The 17,388-nt window shown below is 41.0% G+C and overlaps 1 protein-coding gene across 11 annotated transcripts in view; it reads right to left on the reverse strand.

Annotated features, from left to right (window-relative positions):
- Positions 1 to 17,388, reverse strand: part of ANKS1A (ankyrin repeat and sterile alpha motif domain containing 1A) — a 187,387-nt gene that overhangs the window by 168,812 nt on the left and 1,187 nt on the right. The window lies entirely within an intron of this gene.

The following is a 17,388-nucleotide window of genomic DNA, read 5'->3' on the forward strand; positions in this document are numbered from 1 at the left end:
CACACTTAGAGTGCCCCCCTCACCCTCACCCTGTCCCTTGGTTCCTCCATGATCCTCCAGCATCCCTGCTTCATAGCACTCATCACCTCCTATCTGTCTCCCTCGTTAGAAGATTAGAAGGCTGGGACCGAGCCTTTCTTTCTCTCTAATTCCACTGGCTCACACAAGGCCTGGGACTCATTAAATGAAGAGCCATCGTCCTTTGGTTCCAAATCAGCACAACTTCCCCTACTAGAGAGTTACACATGTAAGCTACTTGGGGGGGTGGGGGTGGCGGGGGAACTACTAAGGTGACTTCTCATTAATGATGATGATAATTATTATGGTAAATGTCAGCTGAAGGCACAGAGCATGGTACAATGGAAAAAACACGGACTCTGCAGTCAGTGAGATATGAAACTGAATTTAGATAAGTAACATAAGCCCAGGTCTGTGGGGGGTTTTTTGTTTTTTGTTTTTTTTGGGGGGGTACGCGGGCCTCTCACTGTTGTGGCCTCTCCCGTTGCGGAGCACAAGCTCCGGACGCGCAGGCTCAGCAGCCATGGCTCACGGGCCCAGCCGCTCCGCAGCATGTGGGATCTTCCCGGACCGGGGCACGAACCCGTGTCCCCTGCATCGGCAGGTGGACTCTCAACCACTGCGCCACCAGGCAAGCCCAGGTCCGTGGTTTTATGGGAGAATTTATTTAAGTCTGGGAATGTGTCGAGTATAGTATTCGGCACATATAGACCCATCCCTGCTCCCACCCCACTGTACCCTATGAGCCTGGGTGTATGGTGGAGAAAAGGAAACACATTCCCAGGCAAAAACCTATGGTGATAAAGGCCAGAATGGTAGTTACCGCAAGGAGGGGCACTTTTGGCTGGGAGGTGACATGAGAGCCTTCTGGAGTACCGGAGACGTTCTACGTCTTGATCTTGGTGATGACTACACAGATGTATACTAGGTAAAACACATTGCTCTGTACACTTGCTATCCGTGCATTCACTGTATGTAAATTATACTTCAATAACTTTTTTTAACTAATAAAGGAAGTACACTCTCCCTATGATGGAAGACAGCCTCAAAGATGAGGCCTGAAGTCAAAGCATGTTTGCACGCTGAAAGCTCCTGGTCACCCACAGCAGTGATTCTTAGCCCCAGGGCTACAGTGTTATTATAAAGGGTCAGCAAATGCATTTGTACACCAGGCATTGGAAGCAGGCAGGATAAATGTCTCACATGCACGTACATATCACAATGTCTCAAAGGTACAGAGAAGCTACCATATTTAATAAAACACATTAATTTCAGAGTGTTACTAACTTTAGAGTCACTCTGTTATGACATAGTTTCTCAATCAACAAACACTCAAAGTATAGCTACAATCCTGTTGGGACTAAAACAATTTTTTGAAGTGTCATCTTACTCTCAATCTCACATTCTCTCGCTCTCTCTCAGGCCTAAAGTCTAAACACAATCAAGCCAGCATCCTAGGGGTATACGGAGTGGTGGGGAGGGGTCTCCAGACCACCCTAGTCCATCACCATCTTCTCTTCTTCCAACCTCCTTTAGCACCAACTATCTACATCCACGGCTAAACAGTCAAGTACATAAAAGGTGGTTGGACTTCCTCTTTATAAATATTAATATTGGCAGCTGCCATTACTATGTTCCAGCCACTGTTCTAAGTATTTACATGCATAACTTCATTTAATCTTCACTCAGTCTTATTATATGGGAGATATTATTATTAGAGATGAGGAAACTGAGGCCAAGAAATTAAGAAAGTTGTCTATTTTCTCTCAATCGGTAGGTGGCAAAGGCAAGATCTGAACCCAGAGAACTTGACTTCAGAGCCACTACCTGACACGGCGCTTGTGTATTTACTTTTTATTCTGACATAATTTTAGGGTTACAGAAGAGCTGCAAAGATAGTACAGAGCTCTTGTGTACCTTCCCAGCTTCCCCTTATGTTATCATCTTACATAACCACGGCACATTGATCCAAACTTAAGAAAGTAACACTGGTACAATACTATTAACTAAACTACAGACTTTATTCAGATTTCTCCAGTTTTGTTTATTTTAATTTTTTTTGGAAGTATAGTTGATTTATAATGTTTTTACACTCATGCCCTTTTTCTGGTCCACTTTACATTTGTAGGCATAATTCCTTAGTCTCCATTCTTTAATGGTTCCTCAGGCTTTCCTTGTCTTTCACAGCCCTGTCACTTTTAAAGAATACTAGTCAGATATCCTGTTGAATGCTCTTCAGTTTGAGTTTGTCTGTTTTCCCATAATTATGGATTTTGGGGGAAGAACATAAGAGGTGAAGTGCCCTTCTCATCACATCCTATCAGGGGGTAAGTGACATCAACATGACTAAAAATGTTAACCTTGACCTCTTGGTTAAGGTGGTGTCTGCCAAGTTCTTCCACTGTAAAGTTGCTGTTTTCCCTTTCCATACTCTATTATTTGGAAGCCAGTCTCTAAGACCAGCCCACATTCAGGAGAAGGGGAATTAAACTCCATCCCCAGGAGAGGAGAGTTTCAAAGAATATGTGGACATGGTTTGAAACCACCACAGTAATTAATAAATACTTTTGGAAGATGCTTTAAGGCCATGCTAATATTCTGTTTCTCCTTAAACTGTCACAAACTAATTTTAGCCTTCATCGGTAGATCTTGCCTGCAGCAATTATTACTGTGGTGTGCTAATGGCGATTTTCTATTCCTCTCATTCCTTCTACATTTATTAACTGGAATTCTTCTGAAAAGAAGAGCTATCTCTTCTCTCCCATTTACTTATTTATTCAATCATTTATATCATTAACTCACAGATGTTTATTTTATTCTTTGGCTTATAATCCATTACTATTGCTTTTTATTTTGCCGTTCAAATTGTTCCAACTTTGGCAATTGAGAGCTCTTTCAGGTTGGCTTCTGTGTTCTTTTGACATATTCGTCTTTTTTTATTTTCCCTGCCCCAGTACTAGAATCAACGATTTCTCTGAGGAGATCATGGGGCCATTTTATCATCACTCTAATCAAGTCAATCTCTTAAGGGAACTGACCAATTTCGTATTCCTAAGTATCTCCTACAGCAGTATGCTTGACATACAGGAAAGCAGTTGTTTATGAAAGCTTCAAGGGCGGAAAGAGCAATGGCCCGTTTGTAGACTCACATAGTTGAGGCGACAGGCTTCTTCCTCTCCTGAGCCACCCTGCGGGACAAGGTGTAGAAAAAGCCACATGGTTCCTGGCACACAGTAAGAGTACAGTAAGCAGAAGGTCCTTTCCCCAGTCTGTCTCTGCAGCTGCTTTAAGACGTGCTGATGCACCTTCCTTGGGACCTCTGTCAGGAAACGCTACAAACACTGCCCCCTTTTTTTTTTTTATGGATGGGAAACTGAGGTGCAGGAGAAGTAAAAAATATTGCCAAGGGGCTTCCCTGGTGGCCTAGTGGTTGAGAGTCCACCTGCCGATGCAGGGGACACGGGTTCGTGCCCCGGTCCGGGAAGATCCCACATGCCACGGAGCGGCTGGGCCCGTGAGCCATGGCCGCTAAGCCTGCGTGTCCGGAGCCTGTGCTCCACAACGGGAGAGGCCACAACAGTGAGAGGCCCACGTACCACAAAAAAAAATATATATATATATATAGCCAAGATCATACAACTAGAGAATGGCTGAGGTCATTCTAGGCAGAAGGCCCCTGGGGGCCTGCTCTCCCATGCCCTTCCCCAGAGGCAGCGTGCACCCTGAAGGAGGAAGCTTCCTGGAGACCATGTTCCCTGTAGACTGATTTTTCTGTCTAACCCTCATCCTCTTCCCTTCAGAGTTCAAGCACGGAGAGGCTGACTAAAGGGTAAAACTAAGAGACCTATGTGCTTTCCAGACCCCAGGGTTCCAGACAGTCCTAGACCAACTCTACAGACAAGAAGAACTTAAGACTTAAATTAAAGATTTTGTCTGGGTATCTACAGATCAAATAAAAGGCTAACATCAAAATCAGTGAAGGAAGGAAAGACAAGATTTAGATTTTGTTCCACTCAATCCCAGATGGCCACACGAACCAAAAGACCAATCCTAAGTGACTAGTATAAGTATGAATACTAAGTGGGCAATGAGAAACAAATTAAACACATTAAAACGAATGTGAAACACAATCAAAACAATGTTAAAAAGCAGAAGGTTAAGGCTACAGGTGTCAAAATCTTGCAAGTCCCAGTACCTGGTAATGAGGAACCCTGATGCCAGCCAGATTCATCACATGAAGTCAGCCAGTGACTTCATTATTTCATCAACAGAAGGAAATCAGATAATACCTTGAGCAATAGGAAGTGTTCACACACACACACACACACACACGGCAATAATGTTGGTTATTACATTATTATATAATCACATTTTTTCAGATATATAGTTGACTGAAGAGTAAATATTAAAAAGTGAGGGAAACAGAAATGATGGTAACTAAAGACAAAGAGTCTAACAGATCATGATGGTTAAAGAAAAGACATTTTTAAAAAGACAGCTCTGTCTGAAAAAACTTAAGTTGGTTGAAAAAACTTAAGTGAAAGTACTGGATCCTGATTTTGTATACACTCTCCAAGAAAGAAAAAACTGTTAAACTTTAAAGTGAAACACTAAACCCTCAATCATTTACTTAAAAACCTTTCTGAAAGTCTGCTCTGGGTCTGCTAAAGACAGCAAAAAGGCTGCTGGTTAAGAGTGACTAGCAAGAAAACTATTCTCCAGCCGAGTTCTTAAACATATAATAATGGAGATAGCAACAAATTAAAAAGTAATGAATCTGGAATCTCTGCCAGTTTCAACATCTGAGGTATTTTCATTTGTAACAGATAAAAAGTAATAGAGTATTCTATTACTGCTAAGCATATAGGACCCATAGGTGTTTTCAGTACTACTCAGCTAGAATACTATCTTTTCCTTCTACTTCTACAACCTGGGGACTCAGACATCTTCTTGGCAGCCATGATCTCCACATAAAATAGACTCTACAGGCCTCGCAAATGGAAAATCCCGGTCTTGGGCAAGTCACTTTAACCTTTCTCATCAGTAAAATGGTCACTAATACCAATATCACAGGATTGTGAAGATTAAAGCACCAAGGATTATGGAAGTAACATTTCCTGTCCCATAATCCCAGGCTTCAAACTACTATCAACAATCATTTGAACCAGCCAGACAATACTCTCTGAAAGTCATTTTATGGACAAACTAATTATTGTTTGGGAATGTAAAATCTGGTCATAAACCACTAATGAGGCAGGGGAAGGGGAAGGAATTGTAAAAAAGCAGAATGGGTAGCAATAGCTAGAAATAATTTCAAATACACAGGCCTCTAGTTTCTTGCCAATTGTTTAGATTTACTTCCCTTGCACACCCTTTGGCCTCTGTGGTACATCCCGAAGGCATGTGTCCACAACAAATCTTTATCACTTTAAAATCTGGTGGGGGAGGGGAGGGTACTGAATTTTCTCAGAGGCGAAATTCATGAAAGCATTAACCTGCTTGAGAGGAAGGTGAGGATTTTCTAGAAGAAAAGTTTGAGGAAGTTTGAGAATAAGGGAGGCTTTTTCCTCTTCGTGAGCTGCACGGCTTTCCCTATATCCTCTAAACTAATATATTATTTGGCATAAGTTTAAAGACATTCCCCTCATCTAACTTTCTTATATTCCAAGGAAATTGCCAATGATTTAAAAAAATAAGCCTCTCACTTTATGTAGTCAAAGTGTTCCAAAGGGCTTCTGTATTACACTCTTAATAAAAGGAACAATCCCCAGTTGCATAAAAGCTAAGACTAAGGACTCCGGAGCTAGTCTGCCTGGGCTTGGAAGCAAGCCTCAGCACTTCCCAGCTTACTACAGTGGGCAAGTTATTCGATGGCTCCAGGCTTTGGTTTCCTCATCAGTAAGACGGCAATACTACTTGTGCCCTCTCCAAAGTGTTGTTATGAGGATGAAATGAGCTAATATTTGTAAAGTGCTTAAGAACTGTGGATGGCACAAAGTGTTATCAAAGCAACTATTAAATTAAAACAAATAAATCCCTAATTTGGGGGGTAAAATTTTACCTAAGCATATAGTAAGGGGTGGTTTGAATTTCTTCCAAAGACACAGTTCTCCAACTGATCAAACGCAATGCTTTACGAGCAGAAGTTTGGGGAGTCAGACTCCTGGCTCTGCCATCCTCCATGTGGCCCTGAGCTGGTCACTTTAACCTCTCCCTGAACCTTTGCTTCTTCATCTGTAAAATGTGGATAATAACAATTAGCTAGCAGGTATGCTGTGAAGATAGACTGAGAAAATATAGATGTAAAGTTCTGGGTACAGACAGAGGAAAGTATTAAGTGCTCAAGAAGTAAAACTCTTCCCCAACAACATGTACATCCCAACCTACCATAGAGTCTGTAGCGACAGCTCTGAGCTGCTGTGAACTAACTTGTGAGTGAACTACCTCAAATACTGCAATCTGAGCTGGGCTTTTGTGGAAGTTTTATCAGGGCTGTGAGGCAACCTGAAGAAGCAAGAATCAGGCAGGTGAACCGAACCAGGATCCAGAATCAAGCTGGATCATAGGAGGAGGAGGGAACATGACACCAACAGTTATGAGTCTCCTCTCCAGGCCCAGCAAAGAGCTAAAGATCTAAAAACAAGCCCCAGAAAGAATTTTCCAGGTAAACAGCCCTTTTGAAATGATCTGTTCTGAAAGCTCTTCTGGCCACTGGACTTCTTAGAAGTAGGTCTCAATTATAATTCAAAAGGAAAAATAACTTGAGAAATGGATTGTGTTTAAAGAAAACTGAAAAGAAAATCACAATGAAGGCTTATTCAGGTGAAAGGAAAACAAAGTCAACAGGTTGGTTCACTCAGACAAAAAGGGCTGGGGTACAGGCAGAAACTCCCTTTAAGAAGGGTCCTCCTAAGGTTAAATAAAGCACCACCTCCAAATACACTAGCTTGTGTTTTCTAAGTATCTGATACCTCAAGTAATAGTACCACTATCTCTACTTTTTCACAGGTAAGAAGAGAGAGTTTCCAATTTTTTTTAATTAAGAAAATTAAAATCCCTGAGATTTTAAGCTTTCGCTATGACTGAAAAGAATTGTAATTAGGAGATCTGACTATACACAAGCAAAGGTGAAAGTCACAAATTCGATAAAAGGAGGGACAATAATAAAAAAATTTACTTTCTTAATCTTAGTAAGGACAAGCACTTAATAATGCCCTCCAAATTAAGGCTACTAATCCAGTATCAGTGAATGGTCAATAAATGCTGACTACTAGTACTATTATTAGTGGGACATATATTTGGAGCTGCTTTTCCAGTCACATCAAGTCCTCACTGGCAGGGATAAGCCAGCGTGCAACCCTGACAGAGGACAGACCCCATCACGTGGAGGCGGAGGCACAGCCTCGGTCTTGCAAGAATTACACACCATCCAACTCGACAGTGTGAACTCCTTGGCACTATGAAGCTCAAGTGTTTTAAGATACATTTTCCTTTCTCAGTAAAGTCAAACATATTTCTTCTCTTGTTTTTGTTTTCATTTTTCATCTTAACTCATGACAATGCTCTTTAAAGAATCTGAGAGCCCAACATGACAGTGCTGTGGAGTGAGTAAGATGGAGCTGGATGCTGTCATTGCCTAATAGAGGCCAAGATCCCTCTGAAGTAGAACCCTTACTGTCCCAACAACTGTCAAAAAGAAACAAATAAGTGGCTCCATGTGCTGCTTTTATCAATTTTAAATTGACACTACAGGTGTAGCATTTGTACATCTGGCTGGTCAAGGGGGGGAATCTGAGCCAAAGCAGAAGGACCCTGACCCAGTCCTCCCACCCCCACTCCAAACACATAAAACCAATGGATAAAATAAAACAAAAGAAATACTTTCATATATAGTTGAGCTCCAAACCAAGAAAAGAAAATATACAGATGGCAGAACAGGAACTCAAAATCGGACCTGTGAGTGGGAGCTCTGAATGCAATAGCTCAGGAGTCAATAATGAGACAGACCTATGCTTAGTATACTTAACGAAAGACAATTCAACTGACTCTTCAATGTTTATGTAAAAAGTGTGACACCATGAAACATATTCAGAGTAACATATGAGACTGAATAAGTAACAACTCACCTTGACACACCTAGATTCTTATCTAGAGCCACCCCATAAACCTGGTGGGAAAACACCATTTTTAGTGGGTTTTCCATAATTAAAATCTAAAGAAATTTGGTCTCTAAAGTCTCTAGAGTATCTTTTTAAGGCTTTGTTACCTATAGGGCCATGTATGGCCAGCAGGAAACTTAAAAAATTAAAAGCCATCTGAACTAATCCAGACTCTGGAAGATTAGAATCCTTGATTTGCAAGTGACCAGAAGAACCAGCACAAACTGGAGGACTCTGAGTAGAAATAGCACTCAATTAAAATACACAAATACAAACAACACCACTTCATTACAAACCAGTTCAACTGCTCTACATAGTAAAGTAAAACTGTCAAAGTCTAAATGTCTCAGAGCACATTTTAGAAAGGTTATTACTGAAGCACAAATAAGCTTAAAAGTACGAGTTCACAATGATTATTCACAAGAAACTCATTGGACACGTCTGAAGACTACTAGGAAACCAACTTGATCTGAAAACTGGTAAATAAGGGAAAAGAATCAAGCATTTAATCCATCTTTCCTACACAAACTCTACCTCAGGGTAACCAAGTAGTTAATAACATGAGGTTTGTCTATAAAGTTTCTCTCCAAAAAGTATTCCAGTTAATAAATGAAGAAGGTAAAATAGAAATGAAAAATCACCATTTTGAAAACTCTAAATCATGGCTTTAGACCGTGATCGTCAATGGCCGCCAACATCACAAAAAAGAAGACTAAACAGAAGGACGTACACAACATCCCCTAGAAAGAAATCCTGCCAGAAAATCTGAACCTGAATCAGACCAAGCCTAGATCTGATTTCCAGCCCACAGGAAATACAGGGGACAGATGAACATGTTGAATGATACCTCAGAGATGCAATCAGCGAAACCCAGACTCTGGGAAATGGGGCAAATGACCTTTTTTTCTTCAACAAATAAACTGGAATGAAAAAATGACAGAGATGAAAGCCACAGATTTAAAGAGACTTATGAGACATACCAACCAAATGCAATGTATGAACCTTGTTTGAACACAGATTTGAACAAACCAACTATGAAATATAAAATAAAATATTTTGGGGAACTCCCTGGTGGTCCAGTGGTTAGGACTCCACACTCTCTGACGGCCTGGGTTCAATCCCTGGTCAGGGAACTAAGATCCCACAAGCCAAGTGGCCAAAATAAATTTAAAAATAAATAATACAATATTTTAGGCCATATGGAAAATTTGAACCCTGACTGACTAAACACTTGATGGTTTTAAGGAACTGCCATTTTCAGGTGTGATAGTGGTATTTTTAATATTTTTTAACGAGTCCTTATCTTTTAGAGATACACACTTAAATGATATATAGGTTTTCTTCAAAGTAACTGAGTTGGCGGGGGGGGGATGATGATAAAAAGAAACAAAATTTGCCATAAGCTGATAATTGTTTTATGGTTACTTAAGGTATGTGAGGATTCATTATTTTATTCTCTCGACTGCTATATGTTTGAAATTTCCCACAATAAAAGCTAGAACAACAAAAGGCAAAAACAAAATGGATTCTGTCTCATTCTGCTTGAAGCATATTGCTCTACGCATTTGTATTATTAATGGCCCTCTTCTAAACATTTTGCCTCTGAAGAAGGACCCAAGAGGCCCCAACCTGACTAATAAAAATCCTGTACCTGCACAAAGGTACCTTTCTAAATATAAGTAGCATTTAGCAGCCACAGATCAGTACATTACTTTCCAATCAGAAGGACCCAGGAGATGTAAGGGGCCTTAGAATTATTGTGAGTCCTCAAATTCAACTGCACATATGTGATTTTTGCAATGGTTAAATACTCAAATTACATCTACTATTCTACTGAGTATATAAAATGTCATAAGCACGAGCACGCACAAACTTATCTACAAGGATGTACATCACAGTGTTGTTCCAACAGCAGAAAACTAAAATCAAACTCATGTCTAATGGTAGGGAAGGGATTAAATAAATTACAGTTCATACACACTATGGAATACCACTTACCCATTTAAAATGAGGTTGAGGGGAAAAGAAAATGATGGGGAAAATGTTCACAATATAGCAAGGAGAAATTTGAGACAAAGTACATACAGAACATTGTCTGTTTTGAAGAAAAATAAAAAGTTTGCATAGAAAAAAGACCAAAGTATATACACCAAAATTGCAACAGTTGGGGCTTCCCTGGTGGCGCAGTGGTTGAGAGTCTGCCTGCCGGTGCAGGGGACACGGGTTCGTGCCCCGGTCCGGGAAGATCCCACATGCCGCAGAGCGGCTGGGCCCATGAGCCATGGCCGCTGGGCCTGCACGTCCGGAGCCTGTGCTCTGCAACGGGAGAGGCCGCAGTGGTGAGAGGCCCGCGTACCAAAAAAAAAAAAAAAAAAAAAAAAATGCAACAGTTAATTTCTTTAGGTGGTAGAACTATAGATGATTTTATTTTCTTCTTTGTGCTTTTATGTGTCTAGCAATTCTTCTATAATAAAGGCAGAAGACAATAATCCCTTGTCTACAATTCAGGAATCCAAAAAGTTATGAAAATAAATTTTCGAAAGTTAGCGGCAGACTTGGTTAGGTGCAAAACTGATATGGAGCTGCTTCATATTTATCCCATTTAGTGTGAATATTAACAGGTTTCACTCCAAAATGTAATGTTTCAGAGTGCTGCCCCAGATCCCAGTAGGAGCTCAGTATCACCCTCCAGCACCCCCAAAATTCTGGATTCTAAACCCCAAGATTTCAGACAACAGATTGTGAACCTTTATCAGTTTGTAACTTTGCCACCGTTACCATTTTTAGGCTTTTAAAAATGGGACTCATATTTGAAAATGTTGGGAGCCTCTGCTATCAATTACTATAAATTTTTAAATGGGAACATTAAAAACAAAAAACACATGTCCTTAACAAACAGGATTATCATTCCAGATTCATCAAAGGTGGCGAGCACTGGGCTCCCATCATATAACTGTAGTAGCCCAGGTTCACCAAGCCCTTGGCATGTGCCAGGCATTATGTGTCTTACACATCTTAACTCATGGGATGCTGCCTCAGGAGGTAGGTACTATCCTAGGCCCATTATATATATGAAAACACAGATGCTCAGAGAGGTTACATAACTTGCCTAAGTCACAAGGCAGAGATGGATCAGAGCCTGACCCTTAGCAGCCATGCTAAACTCTCACCAGTTAAGTAAGCCAGAGGGCTGTTCTGCTTCCTGGATCATCTCCACCATTTTTAATAGTAGTAAGAACATCACAATTAAAGCAGAGACAACTGACATTTTAAAAACTCTTTTTTGATTTGTAAACTAAACAAACTTGATCTACAAATTACTGAGAAAGGATAAATATGAAGCCATACCATAAAATTTCTAGTATTACTACCATTAACTCTAACCACACCAAAGTTATTTGAAAATGTTCTATGAATGTAACAATATAATTTTCTATACCACAAAAAATCTCCCAGTAATCTTTTGGAAATCGGTGTGGGTAACATTTTCTGAGGGCTCTCCAGAAGAGACCCAGTTCCTGCCCACAGGAGAGCCTGACATTTCCAAGAACAAACTCTCCACTATCTACTTTTGGGGCTTCCTTGGTGTCTCTGGGCTATAAAACCCAGTAATTTACTTTCCCTACTGAAGACTAGGGCAGAAATAGCCTCGACTTCCTTTTGCAAAACAAAATTCATAGCTGTTTGAGGTGAACAAACCAAGGAGGGTGAGGGGTAGGGGGAAGAACCTTCAAAGGGATTTTTCTGGCCAAAGATGCAACTTTCACTGGGACCAGAACCTCCCGGGACAAGTGAACAGGTTGAAGCTGACTAGATACAAACCAAATTCTTCACAGGATTGTTTCACTGTTTCCTGTCTCTAATTTTTGTAACTAAGACACTCAAAAATGAACTTCAGGGACTTCCCTGGTGGTCCAGTGGGTAAGACTCCGTGCTCCCAATGCAGGGGGCCCAGGTTCAATCCCTGGTCAGGGAACTAGATCCCACATGCCTGCTGCAACTAAGAGTTTGCATGCTGCAACTAAAAAAGATCCCTCATGCCACAACAAAGATCCTGCATGCCCCAACTAAGAGCCGGTGCTGCCAAAATATAAATAAACAAATATATATATAAAATAGATTCTCTTTTTAAAACTTTTTTTCAAAACTGAACTTCAATCAGAGAATTAAGGGAGATCGCTGACTTAACAAACTTATGTTAAATTATCTTTTACTACCAGTAGATGCCTTACTCAGTTTAACATTAGCCATGCTCTAGACATTTAGATATAAAGTAACCATGCTGCAGTCATTCCCAGGCATGCCACCTTTTTTGTTTTGTTTTGATTTTTTAACAGGGGGACCACATTCTGCTTTTGAGAAAGCAAAAATGTACAGCAACTCCAAATGAAAGGAAAAGGGTTGCCATCCCAATAAAATTATACTTAAAGAAGTATTTTAAGAAGTTCTTTAAAAACCATTTTTAATGAATTAAGAAGGTTTAGTGGAAGATCCAGAAAACTGCTATCCTAGTAAATAGTTGTGTTTTTTGTTGTTGTTTTGCTTTTGCATTCTCTTAGAAGAGCAGGAACTTAGATCACACAAATCCATGAGTTCCTGCTTCTAAGGCCTCCCATTCTACATCCTTACATGGTCAGTGTTACACTCCTCAGGATGTTAAAATCATCTTGCTCAAAATAGGCACATTCAAAAGAAATCTAGCCCAGTAGGAGGGCAAAAGTAAAAGGGTCAGCATGAGAAAAAGCTGTCATGTCACTATAATTTCCAAGCTACACATCCATTCTCAGGGGCCATTTCAATAGAATGGTTAGGGTAATCACTCTTTTTTTTTTAAGTATGAATTCCTTAAATAAACATCAGGAATCCTCTTTCTTTTTTTTTTTTTTTTTTGCGGTACGCAGGCCTCTCACTGTTGTGGCCTCTCCCGTTGTGGAGCACAGGCTCAGCGGCCATGGCTCACGGGCCTAGCGGCTCCGCGGCATGTGGGATCTTCCTGGACTGGGGCACGAACCCATGTCCCCTGCATCGGCAGGCGGACTCTCAAGCACTGCGCCACCAGGGAAGCCCAGGAATCCTCCTTCTTTAAAACAATGAATAACTTTGTCATATCTTCTGAATTTGGAGAGAACCCGTTATTGTCCCTCAAATGGGATCCAATTTTCAAAACTTTCCATTCTTCGGGCTTCCCTGGTGGCACAGTGGTTGAGAATCTGCCTGCCAATGCAGGGGACACGGGTTCGAGCCCTGGTCTGCTAAGATCCCACATGCCGCGGAGCAACTGGGCCCGTGAGCCACAATTACTGAACCTGCGCGTCTGGAGCCTGTGCTCCGCAACAAGAGAGGCCGCAATAGTGAGAGGCCCGCGCACCGCAATTAAGAGTGGCCCCCGCTTGCCACAACTAGAGAAAGCCCTCACACAGAAACGAAGACCCAACACAGCCATAAATAAATTAATTATTTTTTTAAAAAAAACAACTTTCCATTCTTCATTCCTTATTTCAGAACCTTTTCATATCTTTGGGAAATTCATGACTGTCTTTGGATAATCTCCCCACCATCCACAGTAGAGTAAAAATCTAGTTTATAGTCAAATTTATTGCTACTGTCTATAAATTTTCAGATTTCTACAGCAAGCCTCCTTGGCTTCTTTTCTTATTCACTCTTCTCATGCTTAAGAAATCAGGTATATAGGGCTTCCCTGGTGGCGCAGTGGTTGGGAGTCCGCCTGCCGATGCAGGGGACACGGATTCGTGCCCTGGTCCGGGAGGATCCCACATGCCGTGGAGCGGCTGGGCCCATGAGCCATGGCCGCTGAGCCTGCGCGTCCGGAGTCTGTGCTCCGCAACGGGAGAGGCCACAACAGTGAGAGGCCCGCGTACCGCAAAAAAAAAAAAAAGAAAGAAAAAAAAAGAAATCAGGTATAGAACTTCCCTAGACTATGACACAATCTATTCCTCAATTACAACCTTTGGTCTGTTTTTCTGTGCTTCTGAACCTCAGGAGTGCATTTCACGTTACATCATTCACATTGACACATATCAGTATTTAGCTCATAATCCACTTCATAGTTTTAAGCTAATGAATTGTGTTTTCTTTTAACTTTTCCTTTCCTCAGAACTTTCTTCCCTTAGTTGTTAGAACACTTTTAATCCAAATCTTACTGTATTCTCAAACAGAAGTTGCTTTCCTGAAAATCAGTAGTTTCACTATAACCATAAACATATTAAACTCTTCATCACATGAAAATGTGAGTGCCCTACTATGTGCCCAGGGCTGAAAAATACTGTGTTTAAAAAAAAAAAAAAGTTTAATACAGAGCCTGTCTCAAGCTACAGAATAAAGGCGACCATTCAACAATTAGAAAATGAGACAGTATTATATAAAGTAAAATCCATGCTATTTGGAACCTCTGTAGGACTAGGCATTTTAGATAACTATGCTTTCTAGATAATCTACTGCTTGTCCTTTGAAATAACAAATATTATATTTGAATCATTTTAGACAGAAAACTAAAATTTTTTGTACTTTCATTAACAAGCTATACTGAACGTAGTTTAATCTTTATTTGATTGGCTAAGAGTCACAATAAACAGATACTACAGCACTAAGCTATAGTGCAGTGATGTTTGGGGCCTAACAAGGTGTGTAGGGCTATATTCATCTATGTTAATAGTCTCAAATTACTGGCGGTGGGAAAAATTATGCTAGCCTTTTATTGCTTTTTCTCTTATTTTGCCAATCTGTCATACAGACATATCATACTGCTATAAACACTACAAGGGAACAGACCTTGTATTGGGAGAGGACTAATTTTGACAGACTACCTACTATGTGCCAGGCCTGAGATAAAATTTGCAGTGCATCTAACAATTGGCCTAGCACAAAGCAGAGGATGGGTAAACATTTGGTGGGTGAATGGCATTAGTGTGCCTGCCTGAGCAGGGCCTCTCCCTTATTTACTATTTCTAATCTGCCGTGGCTTGGCAAACAGATACCCAAGAGTAAAAGAACAGCACTTAAGACATGTCTGGCATGGCACTTTGCACGTGGCAGGTACAGCATGGCAAAACTGTACGTGCTCAACGGAACTGGGGAAGCCTAACAGTGAGCGCTTACAATGTGCCAGAAACTGTGGTGAGCTTCTTCCACACATTACATAAGACAATACCTATAAAACAGATAATATTCCCCCCATTTCACAGATGTAGAAATTGAGGCTCAGAGTGGTTGAGTAATTCACAGAAAGTCAAGCAGCTAGTCAGTGGTAGCAGCGAAATGTGAATCCAGGCAGTCTGACTCCAGAACAAGTGGTCTGAAGCGTTAATGCTATACTGCTTCTGAATAAGTATACAGTAAATAAGTGAAGGTCAGAAGGACATGAAGTTCATAACCACTTTTTTTCCTAGTAGAAGTCTTCTTTGCTGACTTTCTGATCCTCAGCAGGTATGTTCTCAATTGGTGAGGGTTACTATATGTAAAGCAATAAACTGTGAAATCTAGGCAAGCAAAGTATGAGTTGACGTCCTACTGTTCACTGCAGATAACGGGTTCCAAAGTAGAAGCCTGAGAGATCTGTGTGTATTAGGGTCATTAGGGAGGGCTTTAAGAGGTTAAGACCTAAGCCCAAGCAGTATAAGAGAAAAGGGATGGGTGAGAGAGGAGGCATTTTGTAGCTTAAGAATAAGCACAAAGCCTTTGTAGAATGGGGGTGGGGGGTGGGTTGGGTCATAAACATATGAGTAGACAAACATACTTGTGATCCAGAACATTTATATCCACTGCAGCTGTAAGCTCCTATTCCTGCCTGCTTGACTTGGTCACTCCAAACAGCTGGACAAACGTAGGCTGCAATTGACAATACTAGTGGGGTAGGATATGGCAGCTAATGCAGGGGCCAAATCTGAAGCTACGATTCCACAGCTCTCATTAAATAACCCAGGGTCCTTGAGGTGGGGTGTGTGGGCATAGGAGACCTACCCTCTACTATTTCCAAACCTAAAAAGGGAGGATATGCTGACCTAGGGATTATCTAAATGCATGGTTTCATTTTCTCAGAAATCTTTCACTAGGTTTAATCAGAGTCACCTCTAATTAATGACATACCTAGTGTAACTAGTGCCTGCAGATCCTCCCTGCCCCTAGGAGTCACAGGGATGAGAGACCGGGGCAGCTCTGAGGCCGTATACCATCTCGACAACAGATACAGGAGCAAGTCAGAAGGAGTCAGCTCTCTTACACAAGGGAGTGGAGACAACATCCACCCTTTATGACAGAGACTGGACATATTAACATGAGGCCCAAAGTAAAAAAAAAAAGAAAATCAACAAAGATTTTCTAGTCTTGCTTAATTACAAGGTAGTTAAGGGGGTGGCGGGTAAGGTATCTCTGGCAAACAGACAAATGCTGTAGCATTCAGCTCATTAGAGACAGGCACCTCCAAACCGGTATGGTCTTTCTCTCATCTCTCAGACATCAGAAGTGCAGGAATATCAAAGTAATCCAGGTAAGATTCAAAACCCAATTTATGCATTCGAAGTACATTTATTGAACACCTGTGTCAGGCACTGATATAGGAACTGGGAATATAAACATAAAGACTAAGTCACTCTGAAAGATGGAAGTATAGCCATCCATTATTATTATTTCTTTTTATCACACCCAACCTCTTAAGGCTCCAGACAGAAAGTTCTTCTAGTGACCCACTGGCACCAAATAAGTCTCCTTTCCCACCTCAGTGCCCCTGATCATGGTGTGCCCACTTGGAACGCTCTCATAGTACTTCACCTACCCAAATCCTCACATCCTGCAAAGTCAGGTGAAGTCCCCCTCCTCCTGGAAGCCCTGATCTCCATCTCATCCCACAGTGATGTCTCATTTCTCTGAACTACTAACAGTGAGTACCACCATCAGTTTATGTAGAAATGTATCATTTCCTAATTGATACTTTTATTTATTCAACAAATCCTGAGTACTAACTATGTGACAGCATTGTTCTAGGGGCTGGAAATTGCTGCAAATGGTACTGGTTTTTGCCTCCCCAAAAGAACCCCCTGGGAGAGTTCTCTTAGACTGCTTTTTAGTATCTTCCTGTATAGACCTGGGTTTGCACTCAGTGCTTAATACCTAACAATTTATCAGAGCCTTGGGCTTTTTTGGTCCAAGCTCACTCAAATTGAAGTTACATAAACTAATGGGGAACAAAAGCGAATGA

This window comes from Delphinapterus leucas, chromosome 10, assembly GCF_059928025.1.
Source record: "Delphinapterus leucas isolate spDelLeu-1000000601 "Yukka" chromosome 10, BTC_Dleu_Yukka2, whole genome shotgun sequence".
NCBI lineage: Eukaryota > Metazoa > Chordata > Mammalia > Artiodactyla > Monodontidae > Delphinapterus > Delphinapterus leucas.